The sequence below is a fragment of the Numenius arquata genome, chromosome 8 (genome assembly GCF_964106895.1).
Source record: "Numenius arquata chromosome 8, bNumArq3.hap1.1, whole genome shotgun sequence".
NCBI classification, from domain to species: Eukaryota; Metazoa; Chordata; class Aves; order Charadriiformes; family Scolopacidae; genus Numenius; species Numenius arquata.
In genome coordinates, this window is record NC_133583.1 from 13,129,181 (window position 1) to 13,144,281 (window position 15,101).

Sequence of the window (15,101 nt, forward strand, 5' to 3'; positions counted from 1 at the left end):
ACCCAGTTGGACCACTGGTGATTTGGTGGATTGTACCTCTCTAATTTAAGTGATGGTGGCTGTGGCTTATAGTGTGAGGCTGAATGGCCCGAAGCCACATCTCCCGTGTCAACAAATTCAGGTCTTAAAATGACTTCTTGTTAAGTGTCAGTAACATAGAAGTCGTGCTTTGTTCAGAAAGGTTTGTGGAAATCTCTCCTTTCAAAATAGGTATGATTTGCACCAGAACTCTTCTGAACAAATAAAGGAAAGCAAACCTGCCATCATTTTTACCTGTAGCTACTTATTTAATATAGTAGAGTGGATGCAAGTTCCTTAAATTGGCTCTGTTCTGCATGTTATTACCTGACTTGCCTTCAAGCAAAACCTGCTTGATAAATGTGGTTTTGGAGATCTTGAGAGGCTTTTTTATTGCTTGTGTCTCCTGTTTTTATGAAATTATATATTACTGTATTTTCATCCTTGGTGAATTACAGCAAGGATTTATGCTTCCTTAGGTTAGAGCATGGAGAATGATGGGTGCTAGAGTTTATAAGTGTCACTACTGGCTTTTTTTTGTCTTCCTTTTAAGTTAGGAAAGTTGTTCTGAGCCTTTTCAAAAAGCAGTAATAGGTGCTGCATTTAACTCAGATTGTGGGATAAGATTTTAACGATACTAGAACTACTTTGTATTTCTGTAGTGTCTTCAGCTCATTTGTCACTAGTTAATCCTCTGCCCTCTTTAGGGAGATGAGTGAGATTATTTCTGTGGTACAAGTGGAGAAAAGAAATCATGATGTTCTATGACAGCAAACAATCACACAGAGATTGATCGATAGAGAAGATTGAAGTTTCCTGATTTTCTTGCAGAAGATGGACTATATTTGATTTAATTTAAGGCTCGATGCAACTGCACTAATTTTGACCCTCAGCAAATTTCTTTTCTTCTTCTTCCTATCAGAAGATAAGAATTTCTGACTAGACCAAAAACCTCCTGTGTTCTATGCTAGCTGTTATTCCAGCTTTGTCATTAAATGCTAGACTTTGCAAATAGATCTGAGAGCCTAATTAGCAAGCACAGTGCATATTTAAAGAAAGAAGTTGCACCAGATGTATGTATGCTCTGCGTTTTCTAGTATAGAAAAGCTTTTAAGCATTCACTGAGGTGGGTACCTTCAGGTAGGTGGTAAAATGATGTGCAAATGACCTTAACGCTGAAAAGGGTTCAAGCTGAAAATCAAGATGATACCTTCCTTAAAAATGTAGTGGGTTTAGTAGCTTTTCTCTCCTGGAGGAAAAAATATGATGAAAGAGAAGAGCAACAGGAGGATGGCATTTATGTTGCCATTTCCAGATTTCGGGTGTAGGAAATGGTTCTTCATGTGATGAGGAGAAGCCTAAGAAGGAGCCTCTTATCACCATCGTGGATGTAAGCAGGAACTATAATTGCGAACCAGCACTCATGTTAAGAAAATTGTATACAGATCTAGAAAATTGCTTTTTGCACTGTATATTGAGTTAGTGGGAAGAAATGATACCTTTCACCAAGGTGTTTGTTATCTAATCTCGGTTATACTCTTCAGATGTTTAACAGCAGACCATGAAACAGAGGACCCTTTATAGTTTGTTCTTTCAATCAGAAGAACATGGAGCGGAATACTAGAATTTAATACCTCTCTAAGGTAGGCAGAATAATGCAACTTAGATTGCTTTGCTTTAGTCTGGGTCAAACTTGGGTACTCTTGATGTCTGGAAAAAAGACAATAAGCTAAATTAGCTCAAGCTAAGAGTATCAAACAACGTTGTGGGTAGCAGGGGAAAGAACCACAGAGTTTGGAAGAGCCTAAAAACCTGTGTCTTTAAGAGTCGCAGAGATTTGTGTGTAGGGGGAGGGCTATTGCTGTGATGCTGTTTAAGTCAACTGCAGTTCACATTCCTTTGTTAGGTCAGTGTTGCTTTTTTAATGTGTCTGCATCCTGTTTGTGGGTTTTTGGTGTTTTTTTTATTAAATTTAACTGATCAGGCTCTCCTTTCCCTTCCCGCCCATTCTTCAGCCTTGCCTCTCCTCATATAGTCTCTCTTACAGATTTATTTTGCGAAGAGCTCTTTTTAATTTTTCTGAAGTTATTTCCCTGCAATTCCTTCTCAAACGTATCGGGGAGCCGGGAGGGAAGGGAAGGAAACACGCAAGTAGAAAACTTGCCTGGCAGTCAGTCAGTCCTCTCGTATTTAGAACCAGTCTTAACCTCTGGAACCGAACAGCTCGTTCGGGTGTTAACCTGGTGATAGCTGAGGGCTGGTTTTAGAAACAGACCTCGACATAGCAATAAAAATCAGGTAGATGTTTCAGAGACTTGTCCTGACTACTTAAGGTAACAGCAGAGCAGGGCACGTTGGAGGGTGGTGCCCGCTTACACGAGCAAGCGCTGGGCTCCCCAAGTGTTGTTCCACAGTCACTTGGAAATGGCTCGTGTTTGCTTATAGATCACAGCCTGGGAACGTTGTCTTACGTCTGTGGGCTGAAACTTGGCAGACCTCGCAACTGGGAATGGCAGAACACGGATCTGTTTCTTATTCTGGCAGTGCTTGTGTGCAGCAATAAGTCAGATGCTTCTCTCTTGCTCTTCTGCTCTGTGAAATGGGGATAATTACTATCCATTCTGGAAAAAAAATAATTGCAATCTCTGATTTATATTTATTCCAGACTTGGAGCATTAATATTTCTTGAAAAGCTTAATTATCTTTCTTTAGAGTACAAAAAAACACATCTAGAGTACAGCATGGAATTGGAAGTTCCTCAGTCGCTGAAAGATGTCAGCAATTTGGAAGAAATTCAGGGAAGAGCAGTAAGAATGCTGGAGAGGCTGAAGGGATTGATTTATGAGGGAAAGAAGATGAAAAGAAATGCATGAAACTTGGCTAAATGATGTCTAAGTGGGAGATATGATTATCTGCAAGTATTTGAAGAGCATAATGGAGAAGAATCCCTTAGGGTGGTCCAAGGAGGTAGAAGTAACGCTAATAACATGAAATAAAGCAAAGTGTAACTTGACTATTGAGAGATGTTATTTAGCAGAGATTTTTTGCGCTGCCAGATCATCTGTGTGGAGGAAGAAGATGTAGTTCCATTTTGAGAATAGTCGTGCAGTTTGCCTGGGTGTTTGCTTAGTGCCTGTGTCAGAGTAAAACAGGCAGCAGGGTGGTGGAAAGTAAAAGGACAATGTATTTTTCATCTCATTTCTGTGTTTGTGGTCAGGCACGCTTTTATTGCTTGAATGACAAGGTATAACCTACTTTTTAGGCTGTTTGCAGCAGCATCTAGTTAAAAAAAACCCAAAACCCAGTATTTGCTGGCAGACCTGCTATTCTGTAGGGCCAGATTGTGGAGCTGTGTGTGTTTTAGCTGAGGAAAAAGTTTCAAGGCACGTTAATTGACAGGGTGACGCTTACTTTCCAAACTGGGTGTATGATCAAATGCGTAAAAAGGAGGACATAATCTCTGAACTCATAAGAGAGTTTTGCTTAGTTTAACAAGCTGCTTAAAAACCAAACAGGATTTGAAAGGCAATTTAAATGACAGTGCTTTGTAAGTTATGCTCGTGTGTGTGAGAGGGAGCGAGCTACTGATGAAGTGCTTCTTGCTGAGGTGGGTGATGTGGCAGCTGTTTTAGTTGTAAATGGGGACGCTGCATTATATGGTCAAGGTAAATGAGTGAAATGTATTGTTCACCTTTGACATCAAGAACAAGTTTGGGGAGGCAGGAACTGTATATATAAAGTGTCTTATTCTAAAGAAGACAAAAGCTAACAATGATAGTCTTTGGAAAAATGCTTATTTCAACATACATTGCACCTAGGAATGTCATGCCAGTTGATACGAAATTCAGAGGAAAGTTCAGTGAATTGTTTGAATAACTTAGTACTAATTGTGGATTTTGTTTAACTGTCACCCAAGAATTAACCCTGTAAAACTCTGCTTAGTTTGCAAAATCATGATCTGTTGATGTGTCCTATGACATCTTGTAAAAGATTGGCTCTAGATATGCCCATTTCGTTGGTTTTGGCATGTTGCATTTGTCTCCTGCTTAATTATTGTGAAATGTAGTGACTTTTAAAATCTAATTGGAGCATCTGTGGTATTTCATGCATAGTTCACTTTCCTTTCTGTCTCTCTTTACAGGCTAGTTGCAAGTAAAGTGTTCGTCCTCTCTGAGGCGCTACGGTGTGTTTGACTGCAATTTTCCTCTTCTCTTTTTGACTCAATACAGTAAAAATTGCTATACGTGAGACGAGTTAAAAGCTACCTTATTTCTTAATGTGAAAGAAGCCGTGCATATCTAACAGTCATAGCAGCTGAACACACTTCTGAATTGAGCAAATTTAAATGTAATAAAAGGCACACTTTTCGTAAGAGAAGATACAAATAAGAGTATTAGGATACAAGCTTTTTTACTTTGCTGTTCTTTTTACCTGTACAGGATAATGGTAGTTTTAAGTTTCTTAAAACAGGTGAAGGCAAACTTGTTTGTGAACTTGTCTTTTGTTGCCAGTAACTTTTTGCCTTGCATTTGTAAGTGTTATTGCATATGAGAGAGCAAGTCTGTTTCCACTCTTTCTACTGCTTGCCATGGTAGAGAGGTTGAATGCGCCATAAAAATCTGCTCTGAAGTAATAGCAGGGGTGTCCTCCCTAGCTCAGGGGACACGGTGCCTCTGGGATCCTGCAGTGATGGTATGAGATGACTTAAAGTGGTAAGAATTAACCAATGTGCCTCATTCTTGAGAATCTCTCATATTATTATTTGTGAAATTAAGGGTAGAAGTGCTGAATATGTTTCCCCTTTAATGTATTGTGGAGATGGTGTGTCTTTGGTTTGGTGGTTTTTTTATTTTGCCACATACTCTTCTCATGGGATGAGATCCCACACTGTCTTGCGAAGTGGTTAATGATGTGGTGGGAAAGCTTTGGTGTAAGAGTTGTGGCTGAACTGCACTATGCTGCATAATTTCAATTCCAGTTAAAAATTGTGGGTTTAAAAGTGGGATTCAAATCAGTTATTTTTTTTTAGCACTCCACTTAAGCAAGGAAGTCAAATAGAGGTTAGATAGTGTAGAGAAATTAGAGTTAAGCAAAAATGGAAAAAAGCAACAGTGAAATAATTTGTGTATCACATTGTTTTCTATAACTTCCCCCTTCAGAAATATCTTTTGTTCTTTTTTGATACTTCTTTTTTTTTTTTATTATTCAATGGGTGTTTCACTTTCTTCAGGTAGCTCTCAACACACCAACATAGCTGGCATTTGTGGAATATTAGTTACAGGGGTTTTTTTGAGCAACTGTAGGAGACAAGCTCTAAATAATTGACTGTAGATAAATATCATATTCCCAACTTTGTAACTTGGAGGGCAGTCCTGACTGACATCAGCAGGAATGGGGCAGTCTAAGCCTTTTCATTTCACTGAGAATAATTAAACATCCTGTCATTAAGTAGCATACTTTTTTGTGGGAGATCCTGACATTTGGAATTCTTTGCTTGTGTTGCATTAAAATAGGATAATCTTCTTCTCTTAGGCCAAATGAAATTTAGGCATATTTAATGTCCATGTTTGCCCAGCCTGGCTTCTCTTTTAATAAAAGAAAATAAAAAAATTGTTGGCTGCAAAGGTCTGGTGGGTTGCCATCCCTGTCAGTATCAGGTGAGGCTGAGCAGGATTTCAGTCAAGAGGAAAAACAAAAGCCCAAGGGCGAAGAAATCTGTGTAGCTGTGTTTTATTTAAAAGCTGGAGATTAGCTCTGCTTGTTCTTCCGCGGTCTCTCTTCCCCTACTCTCTAAAACAAACAAAACCTAAAATCCTTAAGGGGTACTTCAAGCATAAATCTCCTTCTCTCCTTTTTGTGAAAGTTGGCTGGTGTAGTATGGACAAAGGCTGGGAGAGGATTGTTGCCAGGGAAGCATCACTTCCCTGTATGATCCCCTCTTGAGCGGATTAAACTGTAGCGACGTGAAAGTCCTGGTGACCACATAGGAACTAGGAGCTTGTACTGCAGTTACACAAAAAGGTTGGCCTGAAGGAATCAAGCCTACCTTTTAAGTGGTGACATCCTGTAAGCCCATATTGACCTTTGGAGATGAATATCCAGATTTATTGACCTTAGAGTGTTCTTTTTGTAGAGTCAAAGTCAAGACTTGTGCACGTTCCTTCTGAATGAAAACAGAAGTCAAGGAAGTGTTAACTCATTAACTGACTGGCTGCCTTCATGTTAGTATCAGTAGATCCTGGTCTTGACTGTAATTGCAGAATGGCAGGACTGAGTCTCTAAACTTAGGGCTTTGAAAGAGTGATGTGTTGATTGTAAGACTGGTTTCAGAGGCAGCCGGTCATTGCCTCTAGAGTAGATGGTTTGTCCATGGGAGGTTAAAACTCTTCTTTGGATTTCAAGTTGCCATTGGAGCGTCTCTTCAGCAGGTTGCTCTTCTGGGATCAGGCAGATGCGGATGATAAATTAGCAGACATCAGGTGATGTAGCGTTTGAGTGCTTCTGGGAAAGGAAAAGGTCCAGCTCCTGTGTAAGTCCTTGTTTTGGGTACAGTTTAAGCTACACAGTGGTCTACCGGGTAATTGAAAAGAATGAAATGGAGCTTCCCCCCCCCCTCAAGCCCTTTCTGTGTCTGTGCAAGTGGAGCTGTAGGAAAGTGTCATTAATGCAATGGAAGGACCACTGGTGATCCTACACCGTATGTCGTAATTTGTGTTTCTTCCCTACTTGTCACATAAAACGATGACCATTGCGCTCCCCTTAAAACTAGGGCTATGGGTGGTCTTCAGGAAAAGCCGTGTTGCTCTCTGCCCAGTTGTTCAATGGTGGCACGGAGCAATGTGTGCTGAACCCTTCTTCCTACCCTGGATAGCAAAGCACCGTAGACTTGCAGTAGTGTGAGCTTTGCCTTAAAGCAAACCCAGCTTGAACTCTGGCCTTTGATGGCTTTTGCGTTTGTGCTTAGGTGATTATTTCTATTACTTCTACTCTGTAAGGCATGTTTTTGTGGGCGTTTTGTTTGTATTTTGAAAGCAGTAAGGATGTAGGCACTTCCTCAATCTAAAGAAAATTAGTTTGAAAAGGTAAGAGTATTAAGGTGACAAAGTTAAGCATTTAAAACTTTGGAATATAAAAAAAGAATATCTTAATTAGCTCTCCATTGTGCAGATGCATTCTGATATCAGGTCCAATTATGTGATTGCATTCCCCACACTGACACACAAGGGAAACATTGCTGGTTTTGGGTGTTACTTCTTAATTGACCTGCTGTCCCACACTATTTTGTTCTCCTCAGTGAGTAATCAGCTCCTTTATTTTTTGCACTTCATTGAAGTCCTGTTGTAAATAAGAAATTAATTATTTGTGCAGCTTAAGGAAGAAAAAAATCCTATTAAAAAAAGAAAAGTAATTCCAGCAGATGAGATCTGTTTGACCATAGCATGAGTATCTTCTACAGAACCTCTACAACTTGGGGGAGTGAGGATCCCCCCAAAATCTCCCTCAAAGATCACTTACATTTTCTTCTCTTAATATTAGCTGCCAATCTCCATCGAGCCCCTCTTTGCTTTGACTGGATTCTGCTAATGCTCTTCCCTCTCTCCCATCTGCTTCTGTTCTTTATTCCAGTCTGCTGCTGTCCCCTCTGCTCCCCCCGACTTTCTTGGTCTCTGAAATCTTATGTCAGTAACAGCTTATTTTGCCTCCGATATTTCTGCCAGTATTTCCAGGCTGCTGTAGGGCTGTGCAGGGTAAGAGGGGATTTGTTTCTGACCTGTGGATCCTCTGGTGGCGGTGTATTGTGAACTCTAGAGAGGAAGGGCTGAAGGGAGCATCCAGTCCATCTCTGTGCTCGAGATTGCTCTCTGCAGATGGAGGCTGTAGGGAATTTAGCTGCTGAAATAGGCTTTTCCAAGTGCCTGCTAATTAACAGCTTCTCTTTTTTGCCTCCAAGAACAGCAATTGCTCTACAAGTATCCTAAATATAAGTCTCAGATCCCTGTTGCAAAATAGAAAGATGCTGGAGTTAGGATTTGTCTTAATTTGAGGATAAAACATGGATCTGATAGTGTGGGGAGAGCTTGGGAGATGATTGTGGGTTTTTACAAGTATTTTTAAACTGAACCGTTTTTATTTCAGTTGGCAATGACATTGGTAGTCAGCTGTCCAAACTACTCACAATGGTAAGCCCCCAAAGAATGATTTTTCTTCTATTAAAAAAAAAAAAAATTCTGTGAAGATTGTTTCTTTTCTTAGATAAACTCGGGCCATGTATATAAGATTCTCCTAAGCCACAAAAGCTAGATACATAAATTAAATAAGCTGAGATTTGCACTCAGTTGCGTGTTTTTAAGATCTGGGATTTCAAAAGAAGTGCACTTATCTTGAGATTTGTGGTAAAACTGAGCGCTGGTAGCGCTGCTGTGTATTATAACCTTACTTCTGTGTAGGGTCTCTTGTGGTCATAAGTCTTTCCAGTTAATCCAGGCTTTGTTATTTTGGGGGAATGTAGTTATTGTGGAAAGTTGCATTCCCTGGGAGAAAAGAAGCATCCTACGTATTTAGAGCTGCTACGTTGCTGAATTCTGATTAATTTACAGCAGCAACTGTGAGCTACTGGGACCCTATTGCACAGCCTCGATGACTGGCAGGACACGTCTGTAATTGATGTAGCTGAGCAGGCTGCTGGGTTCTGAGCTCGTATTTGCCATCACATCACCACTAACTTCTCCGGTGACCTTTTCCAAATTATCTAATATCTTTCGGCTTCATACTGCTCTTCTGTAAACTGCCCCTATTAGGCTGTCACGAGCCTTGCCTAATGTGCTTAGGAAATCCTTTGTTAAACGGAGTTCTTTTACTGTAGGTTAGCTTTTTGAAGGAAAGCTGGGGGTCACTACAGACCAAATATCCTGTTCCTTACAGACCAAATTCTGTGTTTAATTTTGACTGCACTGGATTTATGCTGCTGAAATTGCAAACAATTTGGATTAGAACATGGCTTGGGACAACACAATCACTCTTACTTTCATGAAATACAGCAGAGGTTTAGTGGACTACACACAGGAGCAGGATGCATGTGCTACCTTCTGTTTGGGTTTTTTTGTTGTCCTTTTTAGGTGTTTCATTTTGCAAATTCAGTACACTCTTGCTGTAATTTCAAGTGTGAAAACATTTCTTTTTTTTTTTCTTTTCCTCGAGAAAGAATATAGCTAGCAGTGGTTTTTATTATGTGTCTATACAGTTTGGCTGAACAACCTTAGAGAACAAAGAAAAAAGAGAAAATCCTGTAATAGCTTATATCTCCTAGAGCAAATGGGAATATCCATTTTGGTTTAATTCTCACCTAGCTCAATGTAAGAACCCCTATACTTTCCTCTACAGGTTTGGGGTGCTTCAGTGTGTCCCTTGAAAGGAATACTAAAGGGACCAAGTACAGTTTCTCCCAAAGAGTAACAAAATATGTATGTCTAATAGATGTAAAATCAGCTTTTCCATCAGTTTTGGTGAAGTTTCACTGCTGCCCAGTTAAGCGTTGTACTTCTGGGCGGGAAGGGCCCTTTATCTTGCTAAGGACTTAGCTGATGTAGGTACAGCTAAATGTGAGGGATTCAGAAAATCCCTTTGGATTCAGTTATGGGACTGAACTGCCAGAACATGGTACTTTTAAGGTAATTGTTAAATGCTCCAAAAAATGTGCTGGGGAATTCAGGGTGAGCTGTTCACAAGGAACTCGCTCTGTCCTCTTTCTGGTAGGCAGCTTTCTCCAAGAGCCCTCTTGCTTATGTAGAGCAAGGAGGTGGAAGGCATGAGATCTAGATTGTGTTCCCAGGTCTGTAGTTTGTTTATACAATAGCAAAGAAGGAATTATTTCCTTCATCTTTATTTCTGATTTCTTATGTGCCAAGCGGGATGCTGCTGTCTTTGGATGTTACAGTCCTCACTCGTGGCTTTGCAGTATTTGGGTGGAAAATACTTATGTTCCAAGCCTTTCCGTAATTTAACTTTGATCTTACTAAACATCTCCACAAGGGTAGGTCGTGCATTCACATTGCCCTCTTGCAATGAAATTTCTCTCCCTTTCTGTAAACTGTTTGTGCTTATTTACTTGATTTTGATCGTTCATCCCTTGGGCCTTTCACCTTCCCTTTCCACCAGTGTTTGTTCTGATATCTTTTTGAAGTCTGAGTAAAAACATACACCACGGGGGCTTCCTGGAGGCATGGAGCTTTGTGGTTTGCAAATTGTAGGCTATTTGAAGTATTGACTCGCAACAGTGGCCAGCGCTTAGTGGATGTGAGAACTGTTGTGTGACAGGGACATTAACCTTGAGAGGCTGATCCCTGTTTTGAGTTCGGGGACAAAAAAATAGTTGTTCTTTAATAGTGTGCATTGATTTCAAGGAAGTCTGTGTAAAGCGGTCTTTGGTTTGTGTTTTCACAAAGGGATTTCAGTGTTTAATAAAGAATAGGAAATAACTGGAGCTTCAATAGACCTGTTTTGATTGGGGGGGTCTGCTGTAACATGATTTTGTATAATATTATACATAAGTAACAAAAGCATTTCCTGCCCATAACCACAGTATTATTGCATTTTTAAAAGCTGCAGAAAATGCTTTAAAAGTACTTAATACCTGGAATAAAAGTTGTAGGTAGAGAAAAACATCATCTTGCCTAGAAAAGTCATCTAATGTCTGAGGTTGTAACTTCAGTCACAAGAATTTCATTTTGTGTACTTTTGTGCTGTGGGTTTTATCATAATAATTTTTTTAAACTTCTGAGCCCTCAGTTCCCCCTACCCTTCTCCTCTTCATCCTCCCCAAGTATTCCACATTAGGAAATCAAGAGAATTTGGTAATTCAGAGAACCCTGTTCTTCCCTCTTACAACTGCTGAGCTACCCCCTTTCATTTTTCGCCCCTGATGTCTTACCCTAATCTCTCTCTGCTTTCCCCTCCACGCTCAATTGACCATTTACCTTTTCTTACTCCTACAGCACCTTCCTCTGCCAGCCATCTGTGCCCACACAACCCTGAGCAGACTCAGCTACTTTTTTCTTTTTTTTTATAAAGTCAATATATTAACAGCTATAGAACCCTGAACCAAGAAAATGGACCTGTGCCATCCCTTCAATTGCTCTGTTTTTTTATCCTAAACTGTCTGTGTATAAATGAAGAAGATTGTTTGTATGGTGCAGTCCTTTGCTGTGCACCTGAGGATTTTTAATTCAGTACATGGTTTTTCTGCCAGGTACTTCTGAATGCATTTGTTTACCTTAGTTTTCCATCTGTGAAAGAAGAATAATATTCCCTCTTTCTAATTTGACCAGTTAATATATGGATGTGTTAGACAAGGGAGCGTTTGCCTGCATGTTCCTGAAGTATCAGCTCATCAGGATTGGGATTATAATATGAATACAACATGAAGAATATGTATTTGTTTTCTTTATGATTGCAATGAATTATCTTTTCAAGTGAGCACAATGGTAACAGGGGCTGTGCCAAGCAGCGTGTGCCAGGTAACACTACAGGCACGAGAGAAAGAAGACATTTTCAAGGACTGAAAACGTGCTAAAGAATGCACGTTCCTGCTGACAGGAGCAGGCTGTACATCATGAATTGAGGATTTTCTTTTCATGGCTCATTACAATCGACTGTTCTCACAAGTACCTCCTCAGAAGATGTACAAAGATTATAGTCCCTCTGGAGTTCATGTGGAAATTGATGCCTGGTTCCCCAGTCCCTGACTTTTTTTTTTCCTCCTAGTTTTTCCTCATATTTGCCTTGTTATGCTCTAAGTAAGTAGTTTGAGGATATAGTGTAATTGGCTTTAGTTGTGGTTTTTATTTTTCTGTCTTGAAATTGTGCACATTCAGAGCAAGATTAGCTTATTCAGTAAATTATCAGCATTTTTATTTTTCTAAGTGAAACTTAAGCTTGGGTTTAATGACCCAGGCTCTGTCTTGAGTTGTTCTTCCTTTTAAAAGAAGTTGAGTATTTTAAGAACCCTTTTCTATAGACTAAGCCATATGAAGGCCAAATAGAAATGAAAGTTTTTGGAGAAAATTCTAAAATATATCTATCTTTTAATATTTGCCAATATATGCCTGTAAAAAATGAAATTAATTTCTCACACCTGTGAAAATAGAATAACTTCACTATTTCTGTCCAGTTGATCATTGTGCATTTCACTAGTGTTTACTCTTAAATATATGATTAGGTTTCAGAGTAATTGTATGCTGCAGCAAAAGCAGGAGTGATTCTCATTTAGAACTTGTTTCTTACAAGTACAGGAAAAAAATCAATTTTATTTGGCGTTTGGAAAAAATTATAGGTAGATTAACAACAGATTTTAAACATCTTTATTAAAGCACAATATCTTACAGAAAAAAATACTGGTACTGGTAAGGAGACTGTGCTGTAGAATTTTGCAGATGAGTTTGGTGGAATAACCTTACTTTCTCTAAAGGATGGCTTTGTAATATACACAAATCATTGCTTTTAGGATGATTAAGGAGAGAGAGAAATCCTGTAAATACAGGGAAAGGGTCTGTGTTATTCAGAATCTGAGTTTCCTGGTTTTGCTTGCTGATGGTCAGGAATCTACCTTAAAGACCTGTTGATTCTCTCTGTACTTAAAGCTTTTACTCCTATATGAGATGTGGTTTTGATTTTGGGACGCATACATATGGATTACGCGCATAGTAAGTGGAAGCATGTTATGGATTCCCTGCTCCTTTCATTGAACCAGGTAGTTAGAATTGGTTTGGGATGGAAAAGGAGGAAAAGACCAGCTGTAAGCAAATTGATGGAGGGTATTTCAGTCCACCCCTGCCGATTATTTCTAATTGAAGCTGTCTGAGCCAGTCTTAATACAATTTAGTTATCACCAGCCAGAAGGATTTTATTTATGGAACAGGGCCTGTTGGAACTTCCTTCGACCCCGGAGAAGCTGTGAACGGGAGAGAGCTGATCAAGCAGGCATGCCTGGCCAGCGTATGCATTTCTTTAATAAGGCAGGGATTGATGTCTTTTGCAGTTCAGGGGTTAGGTAAACAGCCGTCCCTCGGTTCAAGGCTCTCCATGTTCAGTTGTTTGTTTATACGGATCTCAGAAGGTTAGGTTAGCCTTCCTGACATCCCAGGGGAGCTTTCCTGACCATGGTATAACCTCATCTGCTCCAAAGTTGCTCAGGAGGTGTCGCATCCCTTCTTCAGGAAAGGTACCCGCTGAGTGGGGCGTCCTCAGCTCGTACCTTGTCTCTAGGAAAGGTGGGTGGAATCAGAGCGGTTGGAACACTGGGTCTCTCTTCAGTAACTCGTAAATAATTTGCACGTGTAGTATATGTAATGAATTACTGTGCTTCCATTCTCAGAGTTGACATTTGTACACAAACATGACTAGTACTCTTAACTTAAGCTCTTACTGAATTGCGGTTTTGAAAAATCACTGACATACATGACTGATTTCACCAGAACTTTGAGGTTAAGTCTTACTAATTTGTGCTTCTATTAAACGGCAGTGGTAGTCCGTTAAACTGAATAGAATAAACCTTGAATAAATAAGTAGCCATGTTAATAATTTTTATTTTAAAAATAGCAATGGCTACATGTAGAACAATACTGTAAGTTAGAATGTGTCTCATGAGGTTTGTGTCCATGGCTGTCATATCCCAGCCTTCCTCCTCCACAGAGACTCACGGTGGTCGCATGAGAAGTGAGAAAGGAACAGTGCAAATTCATCTGGGTCTTGTTGAAATGTGGTTATGATGAGTGGAGTTGTTCTGGAATTTGAGGATGACTTTGCTCAGGGTTAGAAGTGTGCTTTATCATGCATGTGACTGGCTGCTTTTAAAATGTGACATGTTATGAAGTTGGCTTAAATCCCAGAATTTGTTGAATTAGTTTTCACTGATTTGATGTGTGGTGATTCATACTTCATTTTTCTGTAGCCCTTGTAGGCACAAGGGCTTTTCTGTAGGTCTTGTAGCCACACGGACCCAAACAGACACTAATAAAGTAGCTGCACACCTACATCACAGCTTGTGGAAATATCCTTGCATAGAGACGGGGGAAACTGAGGCACAAATGTAGGCTGTGAGTTGCCGCTGGATGCTTCTGAGACAAAGATCTCTACTGACCCTTCCTGTCTTGTCACCCCCGGGGTCATGCTGCTTGACCTGCGATGTCATAGTTGTCTTGGGATAGGTTTTTACCAGTCCTAGAGCTTTTCAGGAAACTTGAACTTTGTCTGGTGGTCTCAAATAGGACAGTGCTGTTGAAGTATCCTGTCCTGTAAAAATCCCTATGGGTGGCATCCCAGCTGGAAGGTGAGGTGTTCAGAATGGGAGGGGGAGGCCGCTTCCATGCTGGCTGAGACAAAATATGAAGATCTTGTCGCTTTTAAATAGTGTGTGGGGTCTGACTTAAATGTTGGGTTTCGTATTTAATCAGTATTAATATGATAACAGGAATGTGACAACTGAAGCGAACACAAAGAGATTATCTTCTTAGCCAAATGCATCCATTAGCTAGGAAATATAGGTTTCTATTAAATGAAGCAGACAGATGGGCTATTGGAGGTGACTGAGAACAGGAGGGGGAGGGGGCTGAGAGGTGAAAGTTGAGGTTTAGAAAATCTCTATAAAAATAAAAACAAACCATCCATCTTGATGGTTGGCGTTTTACCCTCCCGTTGCACTTTAGGGATGGTGCTCCGATTCCTATCGAGAACATTATGCTGAAACTTAATCTAACAGAGCACTTACTCCTGCCAAACCCTGGCTCAGCAACTGCTCGGCTCCCCCAGAAAGAAGTGGCCAACGAGGCTTCAAATACAGGACAGCATTGTGCCATCTTCAGGAAAATTGCTGCTTTGAGATCCTGGGGGAAGGCAGATTGGATCTTGTCCCTCTAGTCTTTTTTTCCTTTTGGTGGAGAAGTGTGTTGGGGAAACAAAGTCACATCAGAGTGCTTCAGAGCAGTCATGAAGGATTCATCTTGTGTCTGTAGGCATGTATCTGAGTCCCCGTCTAATAACTGTTGCAACAAAGTTTATAACTAGTGTTTGAAACCAAGATTATAATAGTA

The 15,101-nt window shown here is 40.1% G+C and overlaps 1 protein-coding gene across 2 annotated transcripts in view; it reads left to right on the forward strand.

Moving 5' to 3' along the window:
* EEFSEC (eukaryotic elongation factor, selenocysteine-tRNA specific) overlaps positions 1-15,101 on the forward strand; it is a 126,962-nt gene that overhangs the window by 85,788 nt on the left and 26,073 nt on the right. The window lies entirely within an intron of this gene.